This window comes from Elephantulus edwardii, unplaced genomic scaffold (genome assembly GCF_000299155.1).
Source record: "Elephantulus edwardii isolate Elephantulus edwardi_28Jun2011 unplaced genomic scaffold, EleEdw1.0 scaffold00059, whole genome shotgun sequence".
Classification (NCBI taxonomy): Eukaryota; Metazoa; Chordata; class Mammalia; order Macroscelidea; family Macroscelididae; genus Elephantulus; species Elephantulus edwardii.
In genome coordinates this window covers 11,637,393-11,644,071 of record NW_006399809.1, presented here as the reverse complement: position 1 = coordinate 11,644,071, position 6,679 = coordinate 11,637,393, and positions in this window count along the sequence as shown.

The following is a 6,679-nucleotide window of genomic DNA, read 5'->3' as shown; positions in this document are numbered from 1 at the left end:
TGCAGTTGTTTGCTAACACATCAACAGCTGGAGCACTGTGTAACACAGTTCCTCAATCGTTAGCAGACATTACCTAATTGATAAGGGAGCCCTTCTGAGTACACAGATTGTTCCCAGTTATTTGTGACACACAATCAAACACTGTTCCTTTTCCCTGCGACATCAACATTCTTGGCCAGATTATTGTAAGGGAACTCCCATTCCACCCAAGATAAACTACTGAGATCTGGGGACAGAACTGTTCCCCCAGGATCCTCACAGCTACATTCTCCCCACACTCCCATCTCCTGGTCTACCAGCACTACCCTTCACAGGCCTCTCTGGCATTGACTACAGCACAGCTGCAGCTATTCACCAGCACTCTGTGACAGCGGAAACAAATGGGAGACGTCAGGCATTCATTCTGTCAACGGACATACACGCATGGACCCCTCGCCCTGGAACCATCTCCCCTTTTCCCTTCCTCTATGACTTCCCACACACAATTATACATCAATGTTGATAATGTCCATCTGGTCTTTCCTGGCAGCAGGTTCATTGTGATAACATTGGCAGAACCTGGGGAATGACTCTGAACCCAAGAAGCAATGGGTCCTGGCCAACTATGGCCAATTCAAGTAAAGATGGACACAGGAGATTCTGTGAACTACAACGGAGAACCTTGTACTGATGGAAAGTCTCTGAAATTGGACTCTGGATGAGTTCACTTGCTGTTAGTTGCGTTGTTTTGTAAGGGTTGAGATTCCTCCAAGAACCTTGCACAATTCCTAACTGGGCTACAAAGGGACTTTTATCACAAATATAGTCCCTTGACCTTCTGATTGAAGGAAAGACTCAATGACTAGGAGAAAAAACATGGAAGTCTCTTCCCACTCACTTCCCCACTTCTTAATAAATGAAAGTTTGGTTTATCACTATCTTACAGTATATAGGTATGTTTCATTTTATTGCACTTACCTTTATTATGATTCACAGATGCTCCATTTTTTTTCTTTCACAAATTGAATGTATGTTGCAATTTCCCTTTGAGGAAATCTACTGACATCATTCTACTAACAGCATGGGCTCACTTAGTGTCTCAGTGTCACATTTTGGTAATTCTTGTAATATTTCACACTTTTTAATAATGTGATTAATGTGATTGTCTATAATGATTCAGTGAGAAAAAGTTATGCAACTCTCTAGTCTGGAGTAGGGATTTGATAATTGTAAAGCTAGTATTTTATTTTATTTTGTTTTTATCAATATGCATGAACAATTCTGAAGTCAATACCTAAAGTATATAGGTATAGATTGCCAGTCTTTTTCTTTGTTATGTTCACATTATCTTCCCATCCCCAAGAAATTGATGAGGTGATTAGTAGAACTGTTTGAATTAGAAAAGGATCCAATATGTAAGCCCCTCCCCCTTGGATCCTCATACATACTCTACAATAATAATCCTTTACAGTATTTGTCTTTATGAGACTGAGTTCACTCAGCATGATGCTCACCAATCCCTCACATGTTAGGTTGTAATTTACAAAATCATTGCTCTTGCGTGCATAGTATTCCATTGTGTACTTGAGCTTTATGAACTCTGTTTGTAAACCAATATAAAATAAAATAGATAACTAGTAAGATGTGTATAAAAGTCCAAGAGGAAGTGGAGACGGAGGAGAAGAGGGAAGAAAAAGGGGAAGGGTGGAAATGACTAGGATAACAGAGTTTAGTGGACAAATTAGATAGTAGTGGTGAAGGAAAAGGAAAGATTCAATGGAGACTTGAAAAGATGTGGTAATGACAGGCATAGATCAACAGTATTTCATTTTATCAAATGTGATGTATGCGAATGATTATATGAAACATAATGTAAATGAAACACAATGTGCACCATGAAACAATGTAAATGAATTATTATATAAAAACCAGAAAAAAATTTTTAAAAGAAAGAAAAAGAAAAAAGAAAGGGATCCAAATGGTATCTGTTGTTGAAAAGAATGGCAAAGGCCTCAAAACTATTTGCACCCAGCAGTTGACTTGACTGTGCCAAATTTGGAGACTGAGGACTAAGGCAGAAAAAACAGCATTGCAACTGAATGCTCAGTGCTTTCGCCCAAGTCCAGTCATTCACCCATAACAGCAGCGACTGAGCCTGGGGCTGGGAGCTTATCACCCTGGAGATGAGCATTCAGACCTGCTTTGGTCTCCAAAGCAGGCATAAGGGACTTCCTGAGACCTCTAATACAAATCACTGTATTTCCTGTTCTCTTGTGCTTGGGTCTCTGTAGTAGTCTTCCTCTGAGATTTTTTTAAAATATCCCTCTGATAAAAGATCTAATGGCTAGCTGCGTATACTGACTAGTTGTAGACCCAGAGCAGTAGAGCTCCAGTTGTGGCTGGTGACAGGGTCAGCACCATGGGGAGAATTGAACTCCAAGCTTGGCTATTGGAGAAATTAAGAAGTCGAGAGTCACTTCCAGCAATGTCAATGGACCTCCAAAGAGGTCCCACACATCTCCACCTTCACAGTGCAGTGGGGGCCACAGAGCGGCCTAGTCTAGTCCATTGCATTTCAGTCTATTTCCTTTCCCTTAACCCTGGGCGGTCTGGAGTGATAACAGATCACAGCTCTCCTCTTGGTCCCTCTCTCTCTCCTGGATGAGAAGGAGCAGCTGAAAAGCCTTCTTCATCTCTAGCACCACAGCGTTCTCACCAGGTCGGCCCCTGCACGAACCTGTTTACAGGCCTCAGCTTCAGGCCTCTCTGGCTTCTGCCACAACTGGGCCCCCCACCTTTCCCTGACCCCTCATACTGTTCGTTAAGGATGTGCAACTCCAAATGTACAGACATCTCCTGCAGAACTTCCCTTTCAGTCACCTGACCAAAGGCTGCATGACATTCGGCTGTCACCAGAGCTCATCAGAGCCCTAGCTAAATGAACGTGTATTTCCATATCTCACTCTCTTGAAGAGAACACAGCCATAACTCTGCAGAGAATAAACATACACACTCTAATCTTTCTCTTCGCTCAGACAGTTTGTTGAAATTGGTGAAATGATGCAGACCCCACAGAAATGGTTTGATAAGACTTATAAATCCGGCTTTGTTATTATTAAACAGAGGGAGTGTAACTCTGCTGATTCTGATAATTTGAGAGGAACTCTCTCCCTCTCTCTCCTGTATATCTCCAGTTGTTCTGTCTCATAGTGATCCCATGTGTGTCAATAGATCTGTATTTCTTAAGTTTTCAGCAGCTGATTTCAGTGGTGCCCTAAGGACGGTCCCAGGGTACCAGGTTTAGAGGGTGACCCTAAAGTGATAGTAAAATGTTTGTATATCAAGTTTTGTGTGGAATCTCTCAATAAATTTATTCTTTCTATAAAAATATAAAAAAGACATACGTTCTTTTTCTAATAAGTTATAACCAAAAAGTTTGTTTTTTCTTAAGCACATAACAACAACAACAACAACAACAGTTTATATGTCTTATTATACATCATATGCACAGGAGTTGTTTTGTCCACCCTTCTTCCACAGAGCAGCTGGTGGATTCAAACTGTGGGCCTTCCAAGCTAGCTTCTTGGTACTAGGCCACCAGTGAACAAAGCTTACAACTACAAAAAGAGTTTTTCTTAAACTCAGTGCACATAACTCGTTATACATACAAGGTTAACATTCCATACTAATCTCCTTTCTGAGCCCTCTGATGAATTCTGGTCATCACCATCGTTAGTGCTCCAATACATTTTGTTCCCTTGCTCATGCTGCATGCACACACTGCTATTTTTGTGGCTGCTAATATTTTTATATTAGCATACTAGGTGTTTGCCTTTTTTTAATTTGTCAAATTTTCAAGAGTTTTAGTTACAATACTTGTGGAAATTCTTATTCTAAACCTTTATCAATAACTTTTGTTTTACAATGAAGTAATAATAAAGGAAAAATGAAAAAACCCTTTTACTTTTATTAATGCTGCAACTTAATGTTGAAAGGTTTTATAAATCAATTTTTAGCATTTATATCGTTAAAAAATATTAATTTGTTAAATATATAATGGTGGTGGTGGTGGTGTTAAGTGCCATCGAGTTGTAGTGACGCTATGAATAAAAGACCTGGACACCTGTATAACTTTTGTCCTTTCTCCAGGTTCATAGGGTTTCCAGAGGTAAGCTACTATGAGAGTGGATGTCACTCCTGCTTCCAAGCTTGTTTTACTCAGGGAGCTCCACCAAACATTGTCCACCATGGGTAACCATTCTTGAATTTGACTCATCAGTGTCACGGTGTTACTCTGTCATTAAAATTGGTATGAAACTAATGAGGAATTCTGTGTAGTGGGAGCTCTGGTGGCCTAGTCTGTGTGGAGCTGCACTCCTAACCCGAAGGCAGCACCTGCCTGGCAATTCGAATCCACCAGCAGCTCCTTGGGCGAAAGAGGAATAATCTGTCCTCCTGTGCATTATTACAGCCTCAGACACCCTCAGGAGTGTCATTTGTGAGTCACTTGTGATTCCACAAGAATGAATTTGAGAGTTTTTTTTTGAGTCAATATTCTGTGTGGTCTTGTATAGGCAGGGGTTCATGGTTGGATAACATCTACCCTAAAGATGCCATTGGCTGACTTTCAGCAGTAGATGACCAGGCCTTTCTTCTGAGGACCTCTGGGTTTACACATACTTCCAACCTTTCGGCAAACAGCTGAATGTATTAATCTTGACACCACCACAGTTACTACAATACATATCTGTGGCTCACACATCTGTAGAACTCATGAATCTACCACAGCATGTCCAGGCAAAAACACTACGCCTCTTGGTTTTCTAGTGAGGGGCCTGTGTGCCTCCAGAGAGAGAGAAAATTCTACCCTAATGTTATGTTCCCTCATTGAGTTGTTAGTTACATCAGGGGGAAAAAAAGAAACCAATGCTTTTTCACCCTCCACAGGAATTGAGTTGAGAAAAATAATTTTATGTGTTTCTGGACATGGAATTTTTTTTTCCCCCTTAGCAAAAGAATGGACAAACCATATATTGCAGACCAAACCTGCTCATGGCTTCCTTTTGTACAGTCTGTGAGCTATAAATTTGCATTTACATTTCCAAATGGCTGGAAAACTCAAGAGGAAAAGAAGTACTTCACAACACATGAAAGTTACATGAAATCCAAATGTTGGTGTTCATAAATAAAGTTTTATTGGAACACACCCATGCCCACTTGCTGATGTATTACCTATGGCTGCTTTTGTCCTACAATTGAGTTGAACGGCATGGCTAGTAAAGAGGAAAATACTTACTTTGTGGTTGTTAGCAGAAAATGTTTGCCAGAACCTGAACTAGATGACTTTTAAAGGTATCTTTTCACAAATACATTTATACCATTTCACAGAAGGATGAATTTGGACTCTGGAAGAATCTGTTCTAGAAAACAATATATTTAAATTTTGTAAATAAACTAGTATAATAATAAAAAAAGATTTAAAAAATTTAAAAATACTCTCAACATAATATGGAAGAATCCCCACTCACATGAGGTATATTCCTCCACCATGCACTGTTTTTCAGAAAACATTCCCCCTATGGAAGAGCTGTTGAAATGTCCACTAAGTAAAATGGATTCTGAAGTGTGGCATCATGCCCTTGAAGATATAGACTATCATGACAGGACATGATATAATGTCCTGTACAAAAATAAACCATGTGGTCAGAAACTCCACTTCTTTTGTAAAAATAAAATCATAATATATGAAGTTGTGATGCTTGCTAGAAATGTTCAGTGTTGAAAACTCTCTAGTGCAGGGCACATTTTGTGTCCATAGCCTGTGGCACATTCCTTTGCTCTTTTCATTGATGACACTTCAGAAGAACTGGATTTTCCATGTTCTAATTTTCAGCTTTGCCTTCACTCAGTCATGTTTCTCAGGAAAGTCACTTTTAAATTCAACTTCTTACATACTGTTGAAGCAACGCCAGGCAAGAATTCCCAGAACTTGCTTTTTGAGAAAGAAAAAAAAATGATCCAATTCAATTTTTTAACAAAAAGTCTGTAGGCTTATGAAACCATCTAATTCATTTAAGTGCTGTAGGAAATGTCAGAAAAATAATATGTAGTCATATACTAAATGCCAAAATATAGGTGGCCAAAGAAAAGGCAGAAAGAGAAATGGTTTACTTCTCCCTGAGTGGAAATGTAGAAATTCAACTGTGGTTCCCAAATGGGTTTTACCCCATACCAAGTTTGTGTGTGCTGTATGCACAAGCATCATACTCTAATATTGATCCCAAGTGTCTTTCCCCAGTTCAGAGTCAGCTTGAAATAAAACAAAATAAAATAATGTAAGAAGTGCATGGGTCATTTTGAAAACTCACTTAAGGGCATCTCTACAACAGGGCATCTGCAGAAAGGTGAGAAGGTGGGTCCTGTGCAGTTCTGGACTCTGTGAGTTGTAGAAAGGTGATAGAAGGTAACTGAAGGGTTGATCTGCCAGACACCATTCCACATCCCATATATCACAATCACCTTCAGCACCCAGTGACCCAGTGTACCTCATTACTAATGTGTATGATAAACCCACCAAGAGAATCTACATTAACTACAATTCATTTATTTGCCTTCTGTGTGTCTGGCACAACACTAATCACTTGGACTTTTTCTTAGTTCTCAAAACTACTCTGAATGACGATCATTGTTAACCCTGTTT